General features: G+C 27.2%; 1 long non-coding RNA gene across 1 annotated transcript; it reads left to right on the forward strand.

Annotated features, from left to right (window-relative positions):
• The first annotated feature begins 12,692 nt into the window (after positions 1 to 12,692).
• Positions 12,693 to 23,402, forward strand: LOC129960353 (uncharacterized). Its single transcript, XR_008783576.1, has 3 exons — positions 12,693 to 12,819; positions 15,174 to 15,481; positions 17,074 to 23,402. It is a non-coding gene; the product is annotated as an uncharacterized LOC129960353 (long non-coding RNA).
• The last annotated feature ends 1,863 nt before the right edge of the window (positions 23,403 to 25,265 follow it).

The following is a 25,265-nucleotide window of genomic DNA, read 5'->3' on the forward strand; positions in this document are numbered from 1 at the left end:
AGCACATGAACTTTATAAATCAAATAAATCCACTGAATTAGATTTCCCTGAAAATATCACAATAAATAAATACAAATCTAGGCTTGGTGTTCCCAGGTCATGGGACACCTTGGCAATTACCTAATTTGTCTATTTGGTAATCTAGCCACGCTTTTCTACATCGGCTGTAATTTGGGCGTACAAAACAGTCAAGTCAGAAAAGCAAAAATATGAATTCCATTTATATTTTGTTAGTAAAAATATATGGCATTTGTGTTTCAAAAACTATTAATTAATGTATTAGTTATTTGTGTTAATAAAAATGAAATTCACTGAATATATTTTGTGACGGAGTTTATTTTATTTATAATTCTGAAAAACATTGTATATATTTTGTTAACAGTCCCTTTACGATACTTAAATTCTTGTAGGCAAACTGTTGAATCGACATATCAACCGGTTATACATAACAAGTGCTTGTTTACTCTACGTTTCCCTATGCAAGGATCGTATTTTATATGCTTCTTTTTTTAGTTTCTAGTTACCACGTATGGTTAATTTTATTTTTAGATCTGGATTTACAGATGGTGATATTCAGATTCAGATGGAACATTTTCGAGATTTTACTCTCTGTATTACTTTCTTTCATACGATGTATGCAAAGAAAAACTGTTGTAATAGTCAAAAAATTCGAAGTCGAGATGTGGACGAATTTCCACATTTCAGAACTTTCTGAGTCCAAAAAAAAGACACATATTTCTAGGTCAGTAAGTCCAAAAAGCACATTTTTGGAACTAGATCTCAAAAACAATTTGCGCTTGACAGATAAAATATGGTATAACAAATTAGTAGGTTTCTTTCAAATTTTTAACAAAATCTACAAGGAATCAGAGAATATTTATCTGTCTAAGCTGTCCGAATATAATATGATAACAACAAAACGAAGGGAAAAAGATGGATAAAATATGGTAACGCAGATTTAACATCTATTCAAAAGCACAATAACTTAATTAAATGAAATTTGGTATGTGATCTTGTGGCGACCATTGTAGAAGTATGACAAAATTTTGGTTCCAATAGGTCGGCAAAAAAGCATCATGCCAAGGTCATGCCAAAGATTCATAACTATTGTGTACCAAGCCTGTAACGGGACCTTAACAACTTTACGAAGTACTCAGTTCTTATGTGTGGAGTTCTGAAAATAAAAATGTATGCACTTGTGGCGTTCATGCCCTTCCCAAGGTCCATAATTTTATGTGTGTGGAAAGGAGGGGATAACATCTTTATTATAGAGTATGCAGGAAAGTTTTGTGGTGAACACTCCCACTGGTTAATTGATATGTTGTGTAAGATGTACTTTCTTTCGTTTACTATGTGAAAATTGTGTCTGTAGAAATTATGACGTTTTCAAACCTTCTTGAGTCTATGAAACACATTTTTGTAATGTCTGCCTATCTATCTTCCTGCCTATGAACACGATAACTCAAAAATGTTTTGATCTATACGAATGAAAATTGGTATATGATTTTTACACGAATTTGTAGGTTTGTATCAAATTCTAAAGGAAATACATTCAATGGTATTCTGTTTTTCTGTCTTGAAGTCCGAGTGTAGGTACACATATAAGAACAAAACATAAGAAGTTAGACAGATAAAATTTGGTATACAAATTTAGCATCTAACTTGTAGATTCTTATCAAATTTTGAACAAAATCCGTCAAGGGATTGACCACCTGTCGATCTATGCTTTCGTATGCATGTAAACACGATAATTCAAAAACACAATAACTGAAATAAAAGAAATTCCGAAAATTGTAGTTCAGTGCTAAATTTTGGTTTCAATTTATCATAAAAGAAGGTATTTCATAATCCGTTTCAAATAATGTACTATGAAACACATAGTTCAGAGTTCTTGTGGGCAAAAATGTGAAAATAAAAATCTGAGTATTTGTGGTTGTCGCAGCCTTATCCAAGGTCTACAATTTTATGCGGATGGGAAGGGGGAAAATGTCTATATTATAGATAAATGACATATGCTAAACATTTTGGGGGGCGACTACTTTTATTGGATAAAACCAAATGCTTAATAGTTCAGAAAAAAAAAAAAGGTTAAAATTAGTTTATGAATATTGTAGCCAGCTAAAATTTACACGCAATTGATAAAATGCAGACATTTCTTTTTTAAACTATTTTAACTTTTCCTAAACTGGCTCAGAATCTGAGCATAATGCATTATTTATTTAGTTCGAAATAATAAAAATAACATAAAAATGAATACATTTTTTCTATTAAAATAGTTCCAAAATGATCCAAAATTAATTTTTTTCATATGAGTTGTATTTTATTTCTTATTTACTTTGATCTCTTCTCTTCTTTTTTTATTCTCTTTCATCTCTTCGATTTTATTTTGAATCTAAATTCCTTAGGCGTATAATTTTGATAATTTAAGTGTTTCATTCTATAAATGGAGAATAAATATCTTATTCTAGAATTATCATTTTTTCTTGATTAATTCCTCATAAATGGTTTTTAGTTTGCGAAGATTTTTTCTGTGGAAGGAAATAATATAAGCAAGCATTGAATCGATTAGGGTCAGTGAAAAAAAAAAAAAAAAAAAAAAGGATATTTAATATTTTCTGATTGCAGATTTCTCCCCCCCCCCTCCTCCCCGTAATTCTAATAAATGAAGTAATTCATAATTGATTTATTTGGTGGCTTTCATTCTTAACATATATAATTTATTTAGATGCGTTTTCATTAATTCACGTTGCCATGTAATAACATGATTTCAAAATCAATTAGAAGCTGTTAGTGCGATGTTATTGATGTTTTCTCAGGTGTGTACACAATTCCTGAAATAGAACATCACGCTGTTTGCTCCATTTTCCTTTGTTGTGTTTTTCCCTTTCTTTTCATAATCTAAAATTACTCGTAGCACTTGATATGATTAAAAGGAAGCAGCGTTGCTTCCTTTTTCACCCAAATTCTTTGTATTTAGTTATTGCAACAGAGCCTTTCTTCTGTCGAACGCTCGTGTGAATGTTTTCTTTCTTTATTTCTTCAACCATTCCTTTGACCTCTCTTGGTGCAGATTTTTGCTCTCTCAGAAAAAAGGGATAATATTTTAGAATTTTGCTTCATTTTTTTAAAAATCTTAAATTGCTTCCTACTTATTTTGAGAAACTTCAAAGAGAGTAGAATTAGCGTGTTTTTTTTTTTTTTTTTTTTAAATAAGCCAATCAAATTTTTTGATTAAACAATGCTCGCCTCCTTTTGGCAAAGTGAGATTTTGAGATTTAATAATGTTTCACTTTCGAGTGAAAATATTAAACTAGTTAATCAAATAGTTTCGTTTGTTTTACATAAAATTTTATTTTTGAAACTGAGTTGCTGCAAGGAAAAGAGGATTTGATTGCTTACATAAAACAACAGAGAATGTGTCAAAACATATTAAATGAATAAAAATTAATGAATATTTCGAAAATAATAAATATATAAAAGTTGAAGAATTAAATATTCAATATATTCTTCAAAAATATTTAATATTGAAAAGTTGAAGCCTTAAATATTCAATACATTCTTCAAAAATATTTAATATATAAAAGTTGAAGAATTAAATATTCAATATATTCTTTAAAAATATTAAAGTTGAAGAGCTAAGCATACAGTTTATTCTTCAAAATATTAAATGAAAGAGAATTTTATGGTTAAGTTATTGCATTTGGAACCCTTAATAGGAAGCGTTGAATTCTTTTTCAAACCGATAAAAAAAGGAATGTTTTTACTTATAATATATAAGATATTTTTCCGCAAACGAACATTGCAGGGAAAGAAAAATTTAATTATTTAGGTGGAACATTGATTCAAATTTTAAAAATTCAAAAATTAATTTAAAAATAAATAATTGATTAATACATTTAAATTACTTAGTGATGTTCAAAACTTATAAGAAAGCAAATATTTTCATATGGAGGCATAATCTATATAACATTATGAGTTTGATTTGATGATTTCCAAAAGTAGCAGGTTAAAATAAATGAACATGACGAACTGTTACTACGGCCTGCTTGTTAGCAGTTTAAATAATTAATAAATGTCAACAGAAACGTTCTATTTTCAGTTAGTAATATCAAATTAAAGTTATAATTTAAGATAAAGTTAAGTAAGATTTTTTTTTTACTTCAGTAGTTCTAGTATTTTGAAAGTCATTTTTTTCAATATTATAATTAATTGTAACGGAAGAGGGATGAATCATGAAGTAAATCAAATAGGCAAATGAGTAGGAGCCCCATGCGAAATTTATTTTTATGATATTTTCAAAGTAACAATTTTTCTAATTTCGTTTGATTTTCAAAGGTCGTGTATCCGAAATCCTTAAAATTAAAATTAAGTATCGTTTAAATTTCAGAACATTATACTTGGAATTTTTTTAAATTATTATTTATGTTTTTACATTTTTTGGTAAATTAATGTTTTGAGGTTTTTTTTTTCTTTTTTTTTTTTTTTCTGTTGATTGACTGACTCACAAGTCAACAGTTCTGCTAAACTTTCGAATATAAAGACTGTATTAAAAAAATATTGTTCGAATACAGTCCACAAAGTTTGTAATTTTTTAATAATCATTTTGTTTAAAATTGCATTAAATTTTTTTATTCGTGAGTTACTGATTTTAAATCTTTTGTAAGTGATGCACAGTTAAATGTTTTGTTATTAAAGTTTGATGTAATACTTGCTAATTGTTAAATGGGATGCCTAGATTATTTATTATTAAAATGACACTGCTGTAATTGACGTAGTTAAAATGTGTGACATGGTGAGACAGAGCGTGTGGATATAGCAAGATGCAGTGAATAAATAAAGGGAAAAAATAGTCCGCTTTTGAGGGTTTTTTTTTTTTTTGTTATTGTTAATAGACCGTAGTAGCATCATAGATTTCAAGTTTCCAAACAACTGCAAAAAATTTAAATAGCTATATATGCATACTATTTTGTGAAAATAAAACTCGCTTAACAGATATTTTTCCAACGCTAAATTTCTTTACAAACTAACTAAAGTTCTTTTCACTCCGCTTTTAGAAATTAGCTTTAAAATACTCATATTTTGTGAGCAGAAAATGTTTGATTTCCAATAATTTGTATTAAATTTTGAATTTTCTTTTTAAAATAATGGAAAGTGCACAGCACTAAATAAACATTTGGAGAGCTTCTATACCTGTAGATGGCAGCACGAATTGTTGGTATTCAATTCTTTTTGTGCAACTTCACTTTTTGCTTGTAAGCAATGAATGGAAAGCCCACAATAAAGGATGTTTCTTATATGTACATCTCAAATGCGTTCTATTTTCTATCTTACGAGAAGGGCGAAGCACACTTCTTTAAAGGAATATTTAAAATGAAATGCTTGTAATTTTTATAAAGACCTTTTAGTGACGAATTTTAAAGATTCGAAGGAAGAAAGAAAGAAAACGAGTTTTTTTTTTTTTTTTTTTGTTCAGATTAAATGTTTCCGAAAGATATTTGCTTTATATATCCATTTTTTGCTTTTATATCTATTTTTTTATCTATTATCTTTATCATATTAGTTTTTCTAATTACCTTCAAAGAGTTTTAATTAAACTTTGGTTCAGTTTTCAAAATTTCAAATAAGACAATTAATTCCACTTGTGGAGATGAAAATACTATGGCTTCATTAAAATGCTGATATAAAAAATATTGAATGTATTTAGCTATGTTTTTAAAAATTAGTCATATCAATTAACAGCTAAATGTGTTATTTATCTTAACATTTGTAAAATTAACAACAACATTCATAAAGTTAATGGATATCATGACGGTGATTAATGAATTTTATAATTTTTAAGTCATTATGAAAATCTCCTTGCTATAAAATGAAACATTCTATATTGAGAAATACAGCCTTTAACAAACGTTTCAACATTCGTTCTACCAAGGAATTTATATAGATTAACTATCACCGTATTGATATAATCATTACGATGAATTTAAACACGAATTATTATCTTTAGAATATATTAAGATGTTACAGTGAACGAAGTTGTCTATCTATCAACTAGAGGATTATTTTATTTGTAGTACCCTTTCCGTTAAAAAAAGTTAGTTGAATTCATCATATGTTAGCATTATTAATAGCATGTACGGCATAATAAATAAACAGAAACTTCATTAACATTCGAGTGCAGTTCCTTGTTGTAAACGAGTTGGGGTATTTACCGTTAGCTAACAAATCTGCATACATAATAAAAAGCAAGGAAAAAAAAAAGAGATTAATTGGATGACTGCTGCAATCTATATGAAGATTCCCTATTAGTATTCGAGTCGAATAATATGCTACTAAATAATCAGCTGTCCATCCATAACGAATTGATTTTTTGCATTTTTCATTACTCAACAATTCAAAAAATTAACAAATAAAAATAAACAGGAGAAATAACCGTTATTTTATCCACATTTTCAAATAAGAAATAGGAATTTTACTATCAATCGATTAAGATAAAAATCATTTGTTCCTAATTAACAAACGGAATATTATTCGTTTTATTTTTGATTATTTCATTTAATGTCTTTAAAAGAAGTTCGAAAGAAGAATGTCGAAGTTATTGTGAATACTTTATAAAAGACCAGGTAGACAGAGAGAGAAGAAAAGAATAGGATACTCACTCACAAAATAAACATGTCTTTTTCCTAAGCATTTGCCTTTCATATTTATTTTTTCTTTTCCAAATTCTTTTTAAATGATTATTCAATTTAGTGAGCATTTATTCTGACACAAATTAAGAACTCCCTCCTGAAATGTAATAATTTTAATTCACAAGGGAAAACCTAATTTGATTTCTAATTTTATTCCCTTTATATAACTATCAATCTTATCGAACATTTGATATTACTACCGAGAAAAAGAAAGTTTTTCATACCGACTCGAGATAAAAAATGAAAGCTCCTATTTTGAATGTAACTGAAATCATTGACCATCAACTCAATAATTAATTAGAATAGGAAGCAGTTAAATGATTGTGGATCACATCTCATGCAAAAGAATTAATCTCCATAGTTGATTGACTTTGCCTTGTAACTTTCGTTAAACGACTAGATATTATAAAATCAACAGATAGTCTTTTTCTTCCCCTTTTCATTATACAAATGAACGAGGAAGTTTCTAAATTTTCTTTTGACTGATTAAATTATTTTTTGTTCTTCCAGTATTTGGAATTGAATTAATGAGACGTGACGTTTTCCGACATCTCTGTTTATTTTTGATCTGGAACAAGCCGGGTAGGAAGAACTTTTTCTTCTAACGCTTGAATGATCGTTTCAAGGGATAGAAAAATATTGCGTAAGTCTTGTTTGCAGACACCTTAACTCGTTCAGTTGAAACTGAGCAATCGTTATGTTTTACTTGGTAATGCCACTTTATTTTATGAATAATTGATGTTTGAATTTCGAATTTATTGATGAAGTTAAGGCTTTGCATCTGTCGTTTCTAAAACAAAACGCGAACGTAACAGCATTTGATTGAAAATAGAGATGCTTTTAAAGTTAGTCCACTGAATTAATAAAGTTCAATAAGTTCATTGTAAGATACATTATTTTTTCTTTTCTTAGCGATGAATTGATGCTAATTATTTTTTTCATTTATTTTTAAGACTTGTTTATCAAACAGTATATCTCTGGCAAATGTAATGGAAACCACCATCCAAATAAACTTACATTAAAAATAAAAAATAATGCGGTAATATTACAATATTATAACAGCATTCCATATACTTATTCTTTAAATAGAAAAATATCTGATGAAATTTTTAAATTCGTTTCAGGAATCTTTCATTCAACAATTAATTGCATCTTTTAAGTACAGTTTAGAGAAAATGTGGGAAAAAACAGTGGATGTTTAAGACGTAGATGAAAATAATGGTTAACTGTTTTCACAGACCACAGCAATTAACTAATTCACATTCATTAATAAACTAACATTCATTAATTCAAAGAATAATGCATTAAGGATGTATTATTTCTGAAAATAAAAATTATTATTTATTATTTCAAATGGTGTTATTTTCTTGAATAACGTCTTTTGTTTAAATAGCTCGATTGTACGTAAAAAAAGTATAGATGAAAATTTTATAAATAATTCGTCCTAACCACAACTGAAATTTATACGGAGAATTTGTAGGTCATGAAAAGATGTGCATTATATATTTCTGATCAATGAATTTTGAAATTAAAGAAAGAAGTAATTTAAATTGTTGAGAAAGTATAATTTTCCATTCTTTTCATTTAAAATGTTTCATTCGAATTTACGATGTAATTATATTACGTGAGACTATTTTTTTATTTTTCATCATTAAATGTATAATTAGCCTTATTATGTGTATGTACATTTAGTGTAGTATCGAAATACTGTACCCGAATAAGGAAAAAGCGACTAGCTCTGTTGACATACGGTTGGTTCTTTTGTGTACAATGTTAAATGAAATAAATTACTGGTTAGATAAGCGTTTATTTGTTAATAGTCTTTTATTAATGTATTAAATAGTAATATCAATTAATTTTTTGCTCTAATAAGGAATTTTTGTAGGTGAAAAAAATATAAACAATGATATTCTAGCGATAAAAGTTTACCTTCTATGGAAATATGGAAATCGACAAAAAGAAAAGAAGAGAAAGCAAATAAAAAATCAAACGAAGAAATGATTGGGGTGCCCAACAGAGTTTGCGAAAGATGTTTATGAAATTGAAACTTTATCGAAAATTAATTGAAAAAAAACTTCAACAATTTATTTTCTATTTTATCACTTCGTATATAATGTTTGAGCAAATATTTCAACACTGACATAAAAGATAATGAAAGTTTTCACGATATGTGTGCCAAATCTAGTTATCGCACCTGGCTTTTCAAACAATTGCAGCATCTAAATACAATCGAACCCCAGAAGTTTACTTTCAAATTCGGAATATATTAAACGTTCAAGCAGCAGCTGCAAACATTTTATCGCAATGTACAAATAAATACACATCATTAAAAAATATCGTGTTTATCCCTTCACTCTTCAGCGAAATATTGTTGCTTACTTGCTTAATCCGTGGGTATATTATTTATTTTTGATTCATTTGATATGTCAGTATCAGTATCGAATCATCAGGTGCTGAGTGAAAAGTCATAAAAACATTTTTCAAAGAAGGCGTTATAAAAAAGAAAAGGGGAACTTTATAAAGGAGAAATGTGGATGTATTTCTTTAAAAATGTGGAGAGATTATGCTTGATTTGTCCTTTTTATATTTCTAATAATGGACTTTTGTTACATAAGAAAGAATCATGTCTAATTTAAAAGTATTGCCCCATCTCCAGTATTATTCAATAATAAAATCACGGGGTTTCTAGTATAATTGCTTAAAAATCTCAGTAGGTTCAAATCATTTAATTCATCTCTTGCGGGAGATGAGAAAAGTCTGTCTGTATCAATCGCCATGAACTTTTTGGTGGTAACAAAGAAAGAAGCCGGCTTTTCAAGAAAAGGGGGAAGAAACTGTCGTTTTCGAAATTAGAACATACTGTGTGAAGTGAAACGATTTTTTGTTGGATGTCGACATATCATTTAGCCCTGGGAAGCTTTTTTTTAAAACCCAGTTCCGTGGGAACGAGAAATTTATTCGTGTAAGTAATATTTCGTACCAATCAATTTCTGTTTTGACGAGATTCAGTCGCAAGGTTATTCTTCTTATTATTAAGAAGCAAGAGAAAAAGAAACTCTGTTTACCTGTAAGAATAAAAGCCAATAAATTTTTGAAATGAGAAAAAAAGCAGCTGCGATTTATGTTAAATTGAATTTATATAGTTTTAAAGCTGTGTAAAAACTGTTCGTTTTTAAAGCACATTTATATAATGTTCTTATTTTTAGTAGAAAATTTAGTGTTTCTTTGGTATTATAACATTTTTGTGCTATGCAAATGGAAGAAGTAATTAGTTATTAATTTGTAAAAATGCAGAATGTGACAAAATATTTCATTAAATCAGGGAATTAAAATAATTATTGTAGAAATTTATTATCATTAATGACAAATCTATTTGCGGGTGATTAATTATTACTGTTAAAATTATAAATGAATACTTTTTTTAAACGACGAGAATATTTAAATGTTTGTTAAAATAAAGAAGAAATAATTCTTGCTTAATAAATTATTTATTTGAATTCATCAAAATCATTTAAAACAATACGACAAATTTTCTTTACCTTTTTATCTTTGAAATTCGTATGGAAAGCTCTTAGATCGAAAATGCATTATCTAGTGATTGATTGACTCATTTGGTTAACTCGTGAAAAAAAGTGTAAATAAAACAAATGCTTTGATTATAATCGCAAACAAACAATAAAAAAATACAAAGGTATTTTACAAAACCATATACAGAAGACTCTTTATCGATTTCATGATTTATAAAATTACAAAATTCCCAGACATTTTAAACAACATATTTTAATCAAAAATCGTTTAAAAATAAAAGAAAATTCGACGAATTACTTTGAAATTCATTGAGAAAATCTCAAAAGGAAACAATCTGATGTAAAAATTAAACCGGCTTTTAAAAAGTGAGCAACAACTCAAATTTCAGGTGTCGACAAAACAATTTTAAAATATCATATATTGGTGGATTTTTCCCGATTTAACAATAAAAAAGATTGAAGCATACCCATACGTTATAAAATTAAAAATTCAATTATAAACCGCTTAAAAAATAATAAAAATATGGTGATTACTTTTGAAATTCGTGGAGAAAGGCTCTGGGATCATAATGCGTTGACAAGAGATTCATTGTCAAAGCGATGAGAAAAAATGAGGGCAAGGATGTGAAGCGGGGAATATCAGGTTTTTCCTTTATTTGCCTCATCTTGTTTTCTTTGTTTGCTACTTACGTGCTGAAAACTGAGCTGATAATTTTTGTATGAAATACTTTCGATAAATCATATTTTATTCAACTGAAACAAAAATCATTTAACTCAATTTACCTAATCAAGTGTTTAATCTTTTAAAGATAATTCTGAAGATATTATTTCAGAAAAAAAGTGCTTAAAATGTTCGTTTCGCTTGAATCGTTTCCTTTGTTTAGTGGAAACAAAGATCGGAAATCCGATCACAAATGTTATAATGAATGGCAACGTTCTTAACAATAGTAGTTTATTAATTTTAATAGTTTTCATAACTTTAGCCCTTCTTAAATAGAATGCTTACATTAAATAAATAAAAATCAGACAAATAACTGAAATTTTCATTGTTGTTTTCTTATTTGCTTGAAAAGTATCGATGAAATTTTGTTATCATTGCTTAGTGGGAATTTTAAATTAATGGTAATGTAAAATATTTATTTGTTTAAGGAATTTTTTTTATTATTATAATCAGCCAATTTTTTTTCTGTATAGTTTTTAGCGAGAATACTACATACCACGTTACTAGCTTTTTTGCAAAAGCACCTTCGGTTTAAAAATCAATACTTTCCATTATATTTCTATTATATTGTGTTGAAAGAATCGTAAGAAAAGCGGAAAGATTTTTTTTAAAAAAATTTCGTTTTTTAGAGAATGACTAAAGGCAAAATTCACACCGAAAATGAGGTTTCTATGATTTTAAATCTTCAATTTTGATTTTTATATGTTTCCATTTTTATAAAGGCTGGTTGATGTTTATTTTAATAGTGGGGATTTATTTGCAGCAAATTCAGCATTGTTTAATATTTGTAAACATTGATCATCATTAAATTGAATATTTATATATTATCATAAATGTGTGTCACACTATCGTATACGTTCGTAGAACAGTATCAATAAAAAAAAAAAAAAAAAAAAAAACAGTGATCGTTTATAATCTCGCTTTTTTTTAAATATTTAATACGCCTTTCGCATTTAGAAAACTTTTTTATTACCAAATTCTTCTTTATTTGTTTTTAACTAACATACATTTTTTGTTCTAACAAAAAATGTATGTCACTTTTCATTATAAACTTTTCATTTAAATCAATCACTTTTCATTTAAAATCACTTTTCATTTTAAAGCCAGTAGTTAAAAATTTTCGATTCGATTATCATGAATGCTTCTAAAAGAATTTTTGACATCTACGAAGAATATTCATTAACTGATATAATCTGCTCACAACTAAATCAAAAACAAAGGGAGATATTTAGACAGCGAATTAAGCTCTGATGCACACATGTTAAGCGAATCAATCAGATTTGAAAAACCGTTCATCGTTGAAAAATATCACTTATGATTTTCTTTCTCACATTTTGCAAGGAAGCCAGATAACACATGTTTTCGCTATTGCCATCTTGCCCTAAGGCGATTGTGCCTCCAATAAACAATGATTTAGAAAGTGATAGAGAGGAAAAACGCAGAGTAAGAAAAAATCTAGGACACGCTCCCCCAATGCAGTGCCCCATTCATTATCATTACTGCCTGCAGCTTCCTTTTCGTCTCTGTAAGAACTGCCTGCCTTCTTTTTCCCCGGGTGACTGCTAACTTTAGACTATACTTGTTGAGGAAAATGAACAAAGAAAGTGACCTAATAGATCTTTACCTTAGACCCGAGGCTCCAGTTATCGATGATCCACATCGCTCTAGGTGAAAATCCAGCGATTTGATTTGTCCATCAGATTCTCTGAACCATCCCAAATTTCCAACTGTTGCAAAACGACCGCTGCCCCTTCCGTATAAATACGGCCGGATCTTCCTTCCTTCATCACTTGAGCTTGAGTTGTTCATTTTGTGACACCATCGGAGCACCGATCACTGTTGGATTTGTTTACTTTTAGAAACTCGCTGCATTATGAAGTTTTTGGTAAGTGGTTTTGCGATCTTTGACTCGCATCGTGATTTGAGAGAATTATGGTTTGCATTTAAGAGAGACGCGTGTTTTCTATTAATCCTGTCCAGAGAGATTCCTTTGTTTACTTAAAAATCTGATTTTAAGATTCGCTATAAGATTTATTTTTTCATTTCTCTCTCTCTCTCTCTCTGTTTTTTTTTTTTTTTTTGAGGATTGTTGTATTTTTCATTGTCCTGTTTTTTTAGTGTTTTCTTTATTTATTCAATTATATATGATTTTATTTCTTTTCTTAACTGGTAATTCTTTGCCGAAGTGCTATCATTTTGCCATTTAAGCTATCTCAGTTATAAGTGCAGAATTAAGAAATGCTTTAATTTTTTGTGTAAAACTATCAAAAAAATTATCCAATATTTCATTATCCTTTTCTATTATTAAAACCGTGTATAATATTAATATTAATTACAAGTTTACAGATTTGAAAAATTTTGTCTCAAAATTTCGGTTTCAATATAAAAATTTCAAAAATAAATGCATTTAATATATTATTTAAATGTTTGAAATGTGATTATTAAAACAGGAAATATGCAGAGAAAAACTCTGCATATATTTTTTACTCTGGTAAGTTAACAAACAAGGAAATAGAATATTTATTGTAGCATAATTCATCAAATTAGAGTTTGCTTAAATTATAAAAAAATTGCGTTAAAGATATTATTGGCAAATGTTGAAATTTAAATTTTCGTGCAATAATGCTTAAATTCTCAAACACTGCAAAGTAACTACGTTTCTTTAGATATTTATTTTAATTTCAAGTAAAATTAGCCTTTGAATACCACTTCATTTAATTAATAAATAACGAAAGATTTTAACCGGTTTTTTATTTACAATTTACAAAAGCAGAAAATTTGATTTGCATACCTTCGAAACCTTAGATATAACGAAATTTCTTATTATCAAAATTATAAGCTTGCTTAGGGATAGTTTACATTTTGACTCATGTTTCATTTTTTTTTTCAACTGCGTACTGTCGAGGAGTAAATAATTAAGCTTTTAAGATTCACATTTTGGTTTTGCAGCAATTATTTTAAAAATTTCCTGTTTAATGAGAAAAAAAAAAAAAGAATTGAGAAAAGGAATTTATCATTGCTAATATTGCGAATGAAGTTCGAGTAAAACCCAGACAAAAGAAAAAATAGGCTTAAAATTTCTCTACGGAAAAGGTGATTATATCTGGGGAGACGGTTGACCTACATGGAAGGCCCCAAATTAAGGGCTAGACTAAAGGGGCCCATTATAGGTAGTTGCTGCGGGTCATCGCGGATATACCGGGTTCACATTAAACGCCATGCATGAGTCGAAAACAAACTGCTTCCTCTTCAAGCTTGATTATGAGGATCGCGTTAAAGGTAAGTCACAAGAAATTATAAGTAGTTTGAAGTTCCCAGAATATGCCCTAAGTGATCATTTGTAGTTTTATAAACAAATTATTTCAGTTAAATCTTTGTGATATATGTCTAGAAGAAAGTATCATTAATTAAGTAGTAGTAATTTAAATGGTATTTCGTCAGTAGGAACAATTTAAATGCCAGACGTTTCCGTTTTTTTTTTAAAATCCTTTAGACCTGAAATTTAGCAATGTTCTTCTTGCGACCCCTTTTCGAGATTAAAAATTTTTCAAGGCCTCAAAATTAGAAAACAAATAAGAAAAGAAATATATTACAGAATTTCATTTGAAATGTGAGATTTTCATGATAAATTTTGAGCCGAGATGGGTTTGTTTTTAACTAATTTTGGTCACAAATTTTGAAGAATCTGTCAGATGGAAATATGGTGTCGTGATCTGTAATTAAAATCGTTCATTCTGAATTTGACGAAAATATATAAATTAGATAAGGAAATCAATAATATTTTTATATGCATTAGATTTATTTATTACAGGATAAATATTAAGATAATATTTATCTTAAGATAAATTAATACATTATCTTCCATCCTTGGGAGAGATAATGTTTTATGAAATATTTAGGACAAAATATAATTTATCTACAATAAATTAAAGGCTAAAAAGTGAAGATTCATTTATAATAGGCTTGTTTTTATAGCTAGCAAAACATTTTTTTCTTCTCTGAAATAAATAATTCATCTACAGCAATTCATTTATTATCTGAAATATCTCTCACGAAAGGCATAAAAATGTTCTTAAGTAATAAAAACAAAAAAGTATTTAATTCAAAAATATAAAAGAATGTTAAATATGTAATTTTAATAATGAACTTATTCCGTTTGAATTAGCACCTGGAAAATAATAATTTCATTCTGTTTCTGTGGGAAAAAACGGTGAATCTGTAATTTCGAATTATTTACAGGTTGGCATTTGCCTCTTCGTTCTCTTGGCATGTGTCACTTCCCAAGATTTCGACGGCTTTGATGGATTCGACGCCTCTTCCTTTGGTGGTGCCAATTTTGGTGGGGATGATCTATCTGGATTTGACGGGTCAAGTTTCGCCGGTCTTCCAAATGGAGCTGGCTCTTTTGGTGGTTCCGATTTTGAGGGAACAGGAGGAGATTTCAACCTGGGACAATTTGGAATTGGAGAGTCTGGCAGATTTGAGGGAGACCCGGGACTTTTTCTTAGGTTTCAGAAGAAGTGAATGAATTAAATCAACAGAATTGTGTAAGTTAATGTTTCGTTTTCTCTCATTTTACGAGTAAATAAATTACTAGTTGCTAATGGATATTTCATAATGAAGCAGAAACGGAATTTTAGTAAGTTAAGATTAAGTATAATAATGAATAGATTTGACTGTCACTTTGCATTAAGAAATTATTAAAGGTAGTTTTTTACACCAAAATTTAATCTCTAATTCAAAGTATTAAAGATTTTCATGTTATATAAAATTAATTGATTATTATTATTATTATTAATTTATCAATTGTTCTCTCTTAAATAAGAGAAAATAATTATTAGAAGCATCACAGAAAAATTTAAAATTTGCTATTATTGGTATCAAAAAGTGTATCTTACAATTTTTTCTTTTTAATTTAAGAAATAAAGTCTTAAATAATAAAGAATAAAGTCTTTCTTAAATAAAGTTAAGAAAAAATTAAGAAGCCATTTATTAACAGTCTTATGTAATACATTTAATGTAATTTTTTTTACAAAAATCTATAATGAATAATAAATTATAGGCAGAAAATATACAAACGAAACTGTTTAATAATATTTATTTTTTTTACAAAACAGAAATTTTTTATCCGATTTTAATCTCAAATTTATAATTTTCAAGTAAAAAAGTTTTAAATGCCTTGCTTTTGAACACGTTTAAAATTCTTAGCAGACGAATTATGTTTCTTCCGATTTTCACTAGGAGCTTATTGTTGTTTAACCACTGGTTGCCACTAATGACAAAATTAGAATGAATATAAAAATGCATTAGTTAAATTAAAAATTAATAATTTACAATACATTATTTAAATTAAAAATTGGTAATACGTTTTTTTGTTCGTTTTGGGAATAATATCATTTTTCTTGACAGTTGAATGATTTAAAAATTTCAACGTAAATAAATTATTTCAAAACATTCCAAGATTAAATGAATATGTTCGAGTGAATACTTTTCTAATGTTTGAAATTAATTGAAAATTTTGAACATTCTTTACAAGTTGAAATTGCTAGTATTTTGAAAACAATATTTTCATGTAATTAAATGAACATATATACACTGTCTAATTTTTCATATACTGTCTATTTTTTCAATCTAATCCGCATATAAATTTAAAAAGTTTGATTGTTAGAGATTATTAACATTTCAGAATTAAAGTTAATAAGTAATTATTTAATTAAATTTAAAAGTGATTAATTTTTAATACTATCTATCAAAGTCTAATTGAATTGAAATCCATGCTATAAAAATTCTTATTTTTCTCTTTTTTTTTTTTCTGTGACCACTCATACAAAATTATTTTTTAATTTTTCTAAAATACATCATCTTTAGAGAGGAATCTATTCACGTGACAATTAGTTTCGCATGTCATCTAACATCGTGCAGTCTCACTTTTTTCAAAAATCAAATTAAATGCGCACTGAATTCATGGATTTAACGGACGTTCGCACTTGACGAGTGGCATGTGATCTTGAGTTGATTTCATTGCCATTTAAGTGAATTCAATTCGTACAACGTTTTCAAAATAATATGCAACATTTTTCAAAATAACCTATTTGAATTGGGTTCAGTTTATTGAAATTAGTATCGTTATCTTTTTCAGGTTGTACAGAGCTTGTAAATAGGCATGCATGGGAGGCGGTAAAATTATACATTAATCCAAAATGCACCCCGCATTTCATTCAGCTTCATCCAAATTAAAAATGGTCGTCTTGGAAATATATAGAAAAGATGGTCATTTATGATTCTGTATATAGTAATTGTTTGCATTTACTATCATGTTATGTCTTACTCGTTCTTTCTGCTGTACATAGATTAGTTGTCACTGTTTTTAGTTTTAATTCGTAGAATAGAGAAATTTTACTAATGTGTATTATTTTATCTCATTCAGTGCAATACACAGTATCAAAGACTGACATTTCAAAAAAGGGTAGCATTTTTTGCATATTTTTATTTTAAGTTCGCTCCTGCAAACTCACTTTTCGTTATTTGTTGATTTCCATCAATTTTATCAAAACTGGTGCTAACTTCTACTTACTTTTATAGATATTATTATTACACTTAAATTCAGATGATTTTTAAAATGTTGATTGAAGATAGGAGCGATAATTGTATTTCTAAAAGAAAAATGAATCGAAATAGACTAACTAGCAATTAGTAGATGCCCAATGTTTGTAACTGTTGAAGTAGTAGAATTCTGTACAGCGATTTCTTAGAAAATATGTGATTGATTAGACCTTCTAACAAGCAAAATGCACCCTTTATTGATGTTGTGATACTTTATATTAAAGAAATTTAACTAAAAGTTTTAAAACAATTTGCAAAGCAAAAAATTTATTTTGTAAAGCAATTCGAAATTTGAAGCATAAGATATAAGAACATGCAACCTAAAAAAACTTTCACAGACTGTTAAATTTTAAATAATGCAGAATTCTGTGAAACCGTATGTAATCATATACGTGGAAGACCGCTCCAAACTATAGCCATTCCGAGAGGAGCAAATGATATTCCTTAAAATATGAATTTCGCCAGCAATGATAACTAAAGAATCAAACAGTCTAAATCTAATTTCAAACTCCGTGAACTTTGATACAAATTGTAGTAAATGTGTAATATAAGAACTGATAAAATAAAAAAATGAATATTTTAAAATATTTAATTCTTTTTAATTTTAATCTGTCAACATCTGGAACTAGTTTTTGAAAAAATTTGAATGTTAGTATATAAATCACGAAAAAAGTTTAGCTGGAAATCATTTAAATTCGTTTAGCTTATTACTTCTGAATGTAGACAACAAGAATAAATATGCAATGCGTCTTTAAAAGTTTAATAGTACTTATAACTCAAAAATGTGCGGTCCAGTAAAGGACTGTTTGCAGTTCAGTACTAGGCCAATTTTTTGCTCACATAATTGGGCTTATTGGTGTCCATGAAATAAAGTAGATGAATTTGAATATGTTATATATATAAATGTTATTTGACATCTACTTCGGACACAGCAAGAAAGTGTGAATCTAGTAATTCATGCACATATTTTACATATAATTTTTATGAATATATTGATTTGAATTCTTGTTGTATATAATTGATATTGTATTGTTAGAGAGAGTTTTATATATAAAGGGAAAGAATGCAATACATTCGTAGTGGTCTTTTAACCCCTGTCCCTTCGCTCATGCGTATGTGATGATTTTGAGTGGATGAATTTGTTATTCCTTCTGTGAAGGAACAATAATTGATAACAAAGAAAGGCAAAAAAAAAAAAGTAAAAATTGTTATAGTGTCAAAATGTTTGTGTGTGGTACTAGTGTAGTGGAAAGTCTTAATGTGGAATATTAATATTAGAATAATTAATATTCTAATTATTACTAACTATAACTATATCTAACTATATCTAATTATAACTAATATTAGAATTATTAATATTAGAATAATTAATATTAGAATTACTAATATTAGAATAATTAATATTAGAATAATTTATATTAGAATTATTAATATTAGAATTATTAATATTAGAATAATTAATATTAGAATAATTAATATTAGAATTATTAATATTTGAATAATTAATATTGGAATAATTAATATTAGAATTATTAATATTAGAATTATGAATATTAGAATAATTAATATTGGAATAATTAATATTAGAATTATTAATATTAGAATTATGAATATTAGAAAAATTAATATTAGAATTCTGGAAAAAAGTAAAAAATTATATATTGTCAAAGGTTTCTGGAGTGATATTGTAGAAAGTCTGGAGTGTAAAGGTCTGACTATTAATAAGGTGGAGGCGTTGAGAAATTGTAATATTGGTATGGTGTAAACGGTGTGGATTTGGGAGATTTAAGGATTATTAATTTTTCTTTCCTGGTGTGGTTTAATGAAATAGTTTATTATTTGACATCTCGTTGCATGATTTTAATTTTATAATGAAAGTGTTGCAGCATATGAAGGTATAATTCTAAGAAATTTAGCCAGAGATTTCTTCAGTAAAGGAATCAAAATTATTGATGGCTTTAAACGTTTATTTTAAACAATTCTGGTGTAAGCGACTAACATTAAAAAATGTGTTGTGTATTATTAATAATGGGGTTTAATAAAGATTTTATTTCGTCTAAATGTGTGTATATGTTGTGTATATGTATGTACGTAATTGTTGAGTCCAAGAATAAAAATACTCCTAGGGTTAAAGTTAGAAAAAGTAACTTTTATTATTAAGGATTCAATAGCACAAAATAGTTGTTTTAATGATTGCAATGAATTCATTACGATTAATTTTCAGCATATCGATATTACTGAAATAAATTTGCTTCAAAATCATTTATATTTATTCATTTCATTTGATATACAAAATTAATGAACTTGATTCAGTAAGTAATGCTCGTGCTAATGCTTAAAGTAATCTGTACGTGCTCCCTCTACAAAGATATGAATAAAACGAAATGAAATTTGAGAAATTCTAACGAACAAAAAGTTAAAATTCGTTGCAAGAAAATCTAATGGTTATTCTAAATTATTACATAAATTATAACTTTTATAGTTTTTTTGAGAATAAAATTATTTTATGCTGCTGTTAAAGATACATTTTTGATAAATTGATCACTACTTTCATCTACAAAGAAGTTAAAGATAAATAATATTATATAAAATATTGCTATTTTTTATATAAGAATAATTACATTGTTAAATAAAACCAAGAAGTATAAGGGCATCTTTGTTTCATATTAGATAGTTTTCTAAATATTCTGATATTGATAAAATAATTTTATTTAAAATCTACCTTTCCTAATGTGCACTTTTTACTTTAATCTCTTGAAATTTCTATAGAAATAGATTAATTACGACAATCTAGAAAATTTAATAACAGACAAATAGAAATTATTATCTATTTATGTCATTTTATCTTTCAGTAATATAGTGTTTAACTTTTTAAAAATCAAATAATCAGCTCAAAATTTTGAGGAAAAAGTTTGTTGCATTGCAATTAAACTGATTAACTAATTCATTTTTTATGTCGCATTTGCATATCTAAAACACTGATAACAAAGAATTACTCCCTAAATTGAAAAAAAAAAATATCCTTTCGAGATTTAATAGTATGATACATTACAAATGTTTTGTATGGCTGATGTCAAATGTTTGATGTTTGACAAAAATAAATTAATCATCGTGTTTCTGAAATATATAGTTGTATTTTTATGTGCTTAATAAGCGTATTTGTAATAGTATAATTAGTATTTACAAATACGGGTTTTTTTTCCGATTTTGTTCTCTAGTATCAATTATTTTGAAATAGGGATTATGTTGAATATAATTCTACATCTACTCGGGCAATCGCAACAAAAAGTGTGTATCTAGTTATTGTATTTTTGTCTTATGTGTTTCTTTTTTATGTGCTAAATGGGCTATTGACCATTTTTATTATTCCATGATTATATGGAATTTTTTTATAAAGGCGGAAGAAGAAACAGAAGCCAAATGTAAATAGCTACTATTAAGGTAGCATTGCTGGCAGTAGCCATCTCAATTATGTTCAAGATCATGCGCTTATCTTAGATCCATGTCTTACTCATTCTAAAAAAATTGTTAAGGTAAAAAAAAAAAAAAAAAATGTAGAAAAAGACACATAACAGGTGTCTAATGTTTTGCAATTGATTTGATTAACTATCGGCAAAAACATAGATGACATTTCATATTTAAGAAAGAAGAAGTGTTTTAAATTTAAAAGGGTATTTTTGAATTGATCTTTACATAAGCGCATGTGATTGATGAATTAGATCGATATTTTTTTTACTTCTTCTACGAAGGAGTAATCAAAAAATTGACCAACTTATTGAAAACAAGAAAACGAGAAAAAAATAGAAAAAAAAATATATAAAAAATAACAAAAAAAAAGGAAAAAAAAAAGAATAACAAATGTTTTAAGTCTTATTGTTTTTAGTTTTTTTTTGCTTTTTTAATTAAAAAAAACCCGAAATATTTCGGATGTCAATGAATAAAGCTATACAGCTAAGTTCATTTTTAAGCCCGGTGTTTCTTGTTATGTATTGTTGCATGGTGGTTTGGGCCTATACTATTATCCTTAGATTAAGATTGGTATACATATATATACATTGATATATATATTAAGATTTATATACATATACATACATTGATATATATATTAAGATTTATATACATATACATACATTGATATACATTGATATATACATTAAGATTGATATACATATACAAACATTGATATATATATTAAGACTGAGATTCATGCACATACATATACATACATTGATATATGTATTAAGACTGAGATTCGTGCACATACATTGATATATATATTAAGACTGAGATTCGTGCACATACATTGATATATATATTAAGATTGATATACATACATTTATTCGCTGACATATGATATTAATATTGTAATATGGGATACTTATCATTATTATTGGTTTACTTTATTATTTTATGAAATACGTATTATTTTGTAGCTATTTGTATCTATTGGGAGATATATAAAATCTATATGTCGCAAATATGGCACATTTGTTCATATACTATTGTTACCATGTATTAATTAGTTTATTGTTTAACTTTAGAGACATTTATTTTAAAGGGCGGATAATGCCATGGCATTTCGTCCAGCATGCCCTTTGCTCATGCTATTGTGATGATTAGATCAATTTCGTATTGCCCCCTTTTGGATTTGCAATATAAATTGATTGGTGTTTGGGATACATATATATTCTTTTGTGGTTTTGATTTATATATACTGAAAATATTTGGGTATGTAGAAATGAATTTATACGAAACATAGATATCACTATTTTATTGGTATTTGAGAAGTTTTGGAATGTCTTTGGTATTAGCTTTAATAGGTGCCTACACTGGTCAGATGGCCTGAAGAAGCTGAAACTCGAACATATGAAAGTTTTAATATTTCATGTCTGGAACCGGCCAAGATATACATCAAGGCATTTTTATTTAATTAAAATTACTAAAACTCATATCGTATATGAAATAAAAATGCTCAAAAAATTACATTTTCTAAAATTTTCTTCATAAATTAATGAAAATTAATGAATTCCTTTTGAAAAAAAAGAACATAAGAATTAATGTAAAAGACTTCGGTAATCAAAGAGTAAGAGCTGGCTTTCAAAATGTGAATTATGTAAATTTCTGTTTCGGTAACATCACGTTTATTAAGAGCTGTAGGAGTAAAAATTAATATAAGAACCCAAATCGGGAATAAGTAATATATAATAGTTTGGTAATAAATGATTAATATAAAAATTAATACAATAGAATAAGAGCTAAGTTCGGGCTAAGCTTCACAAATCAGTACCGTGTAGGTCTATACTTGGACGTTATTTAGCTTAAGTAGAGTTATTATAACAATTATGAATATTATTAATGGATTAGGGATATGTATAGAATTATAATAAAGTCGTAAGTAATAAGCATTTGAGAGTTATAAGTACTAATAATTTTTTCGAGATTTTCTAATATTAGTTGATTTGTTGTGTTTGTGTTTATTTGTAATTACTTTAAGATTAAGTAGCTCAATTTTTGTGATGATTTCGATTATTTAATTATTTGCTGAGTTGATTTGTTGGCGAAAGGAATATTTTTTGTTAATATAGTTGAAGGTAATTATTGATAATTTTTAACAATTCAGTCTTTGATACTAACAGAGAAGGAATGAGATAAGCTTGTTCATATCTATTCGATTCATGTTTTTTCTGTAGAAATAGGTATTTTTAAAGCCTATGCAGAGCTGATCCAGAAAGTGTTCATTTGTACATATCTGAAGGAATATTTTGGTTGTAAACTAACAAAAGGTTATTATCCATAGTTAGCATGACCTGTTGTATTGTATCTTATCAATGGGATTTAATAAAAGCTTCAAATTTTGGTCTAAAATATTGTTTTCATTTTTTATGTTTGTTTTTGAATCATTGTATTGAGAACAGAGGAATCACATCACAACCGAAATGACTGGAAATGAGACATCAATTAGTTTCATGTTGAACTTACTATAAATGAAAGTGAACTTTTTAAGATGGATACAATAAAAAATTAATTACCTTAAAAATTATTTTAATAAATTGTTTTGAGCTTCATTATTCAAAACACAAAAAAAATCGTATAGTTAATTTTATTAAATTAATTGAGCATAATTGTAGTCAGTTCATATGAAAAGGTAAAATTATTACGAATTTTTTTGAAGTTGATAGAGAAAAAAATCATTCTTAATATGGAAGAACATATTTATAGATTTTCTTGTATTTTAATATTTAACTTAAATTATATTCTAATTTTATTCATAGCATTCAGAAAATATAAACCTTGTGATTTCATTAGCTTAATGCAACAAGAAATAAAATTTAAAATAAAAATAAACGGGAAAAAATAGCTGCAAAATAAGAAAAAATGAGACACTACGGAATAAATAAAATTTATTGCTAAATATTTACTTTCTGAAAATTAAAAAAAAGAGAGTTTATTCTCTGCCATATGAAATTGAAGAAAGGTATTTAGCTCTACATTTGCACAAAGCTGTTAATATTCACACTAAATTCTTGTTTAAACGCTACATACAGTGCAATATAAAAGCTGTAAATCAATGAATAATGGAATTCTTAGATAAATGATTATCTAATAAACAGAAATATTTGATTCAAATTTTAGTCACTCTTTACTGAAATATTGGGAAACTAGAGACTGAAATTTTCATTGCATAAATTGCTCTCTCATGATGAACCTGACAATCATTCAAACTGTTTTTGACACAAAATTGCTTTTGCCACTCTATATTATCAAGATCAGATCACTATCATAGCAAGAAGAATCCTGATCTCTGTTTGTCGATGTTCTTAAGAGCTAGTTAGTAGAATTTCTGATACATCTACATAATCGCAGACTATCACTCACATACAATTACGAAAAAAATCCCTATAATATTAGCTCTGTAAATTTACATAGCAATACCACAATGACTTATCAAAATTTCAGGTCACTGATGATTTGGTTACAATTTTGAGCTGAGATTTGTTAGGGCTTTACAGATAGTGTTGTAGAACTTTTTGTTGCGGCTGTCTATAATGAAGATGTGGGTATTTTTTTTCTCTCGATACAAGGGATTGTGATCTCTGTCCACTCAAATGACATCCCGATAACGTCATCGATAAAGATAATGGTAGATTAAACAGCCTTTTTGGATAATCGAGATTTTAAAACCTCGATTGTGTTTGAAACAGATGGGGAATTTTGATTTGATTCTTCTTCTAAAAAATTACAGTAAAACTCTTTAGAATTTCATTTTGGTCAAAATCAATTACTTAAAAATAAAATTTGATTTTGAATACGTCTATTATGTTGAATCATTTTTTTCTGGAGTTCTCAATGAATTACTATCCATTGTGAAAAATATAGAGCATCCCCATTTCCCCATTTTCTAAATATATAAATATCCATCAATATATGTACTCTTTATTTTCTCTAATATGAAGTATACAAAAAAAAAGTATTGTAATAATTGTCAAAAAATCCGAAATCGAGTTTTTAGAGAATCTCTCCGTTTCAAATTTCCCTGATTACGATAAATATATTTTTGGAATAATGTCTATCTGTCTGTGAAAAGGATAACTCAAAATACTTTAAGCTAGACGGATGGAAATCGGTATACGGACTTAATACAAGATTTGCAGATTTTTGTCAAATTTTAAAGAAAATCCATTCAGAGGAAGTCTGTCTGTCAGGCTGTTAGAACAAAAGTTAACATGA

This window comes from Argiope bruennichi, chromosome X2 (genome assembly GCF_947563725.1).
Source record: "Argiope bruennichi chromosome X2, qqArgBrue1.1, whole genome shotgun sequence".
NCBI lineage: Eukaryota > Metazoa > Arthropoda > Arachnida > Araneae > Araneidae > Argiope > Argiope bruennichi.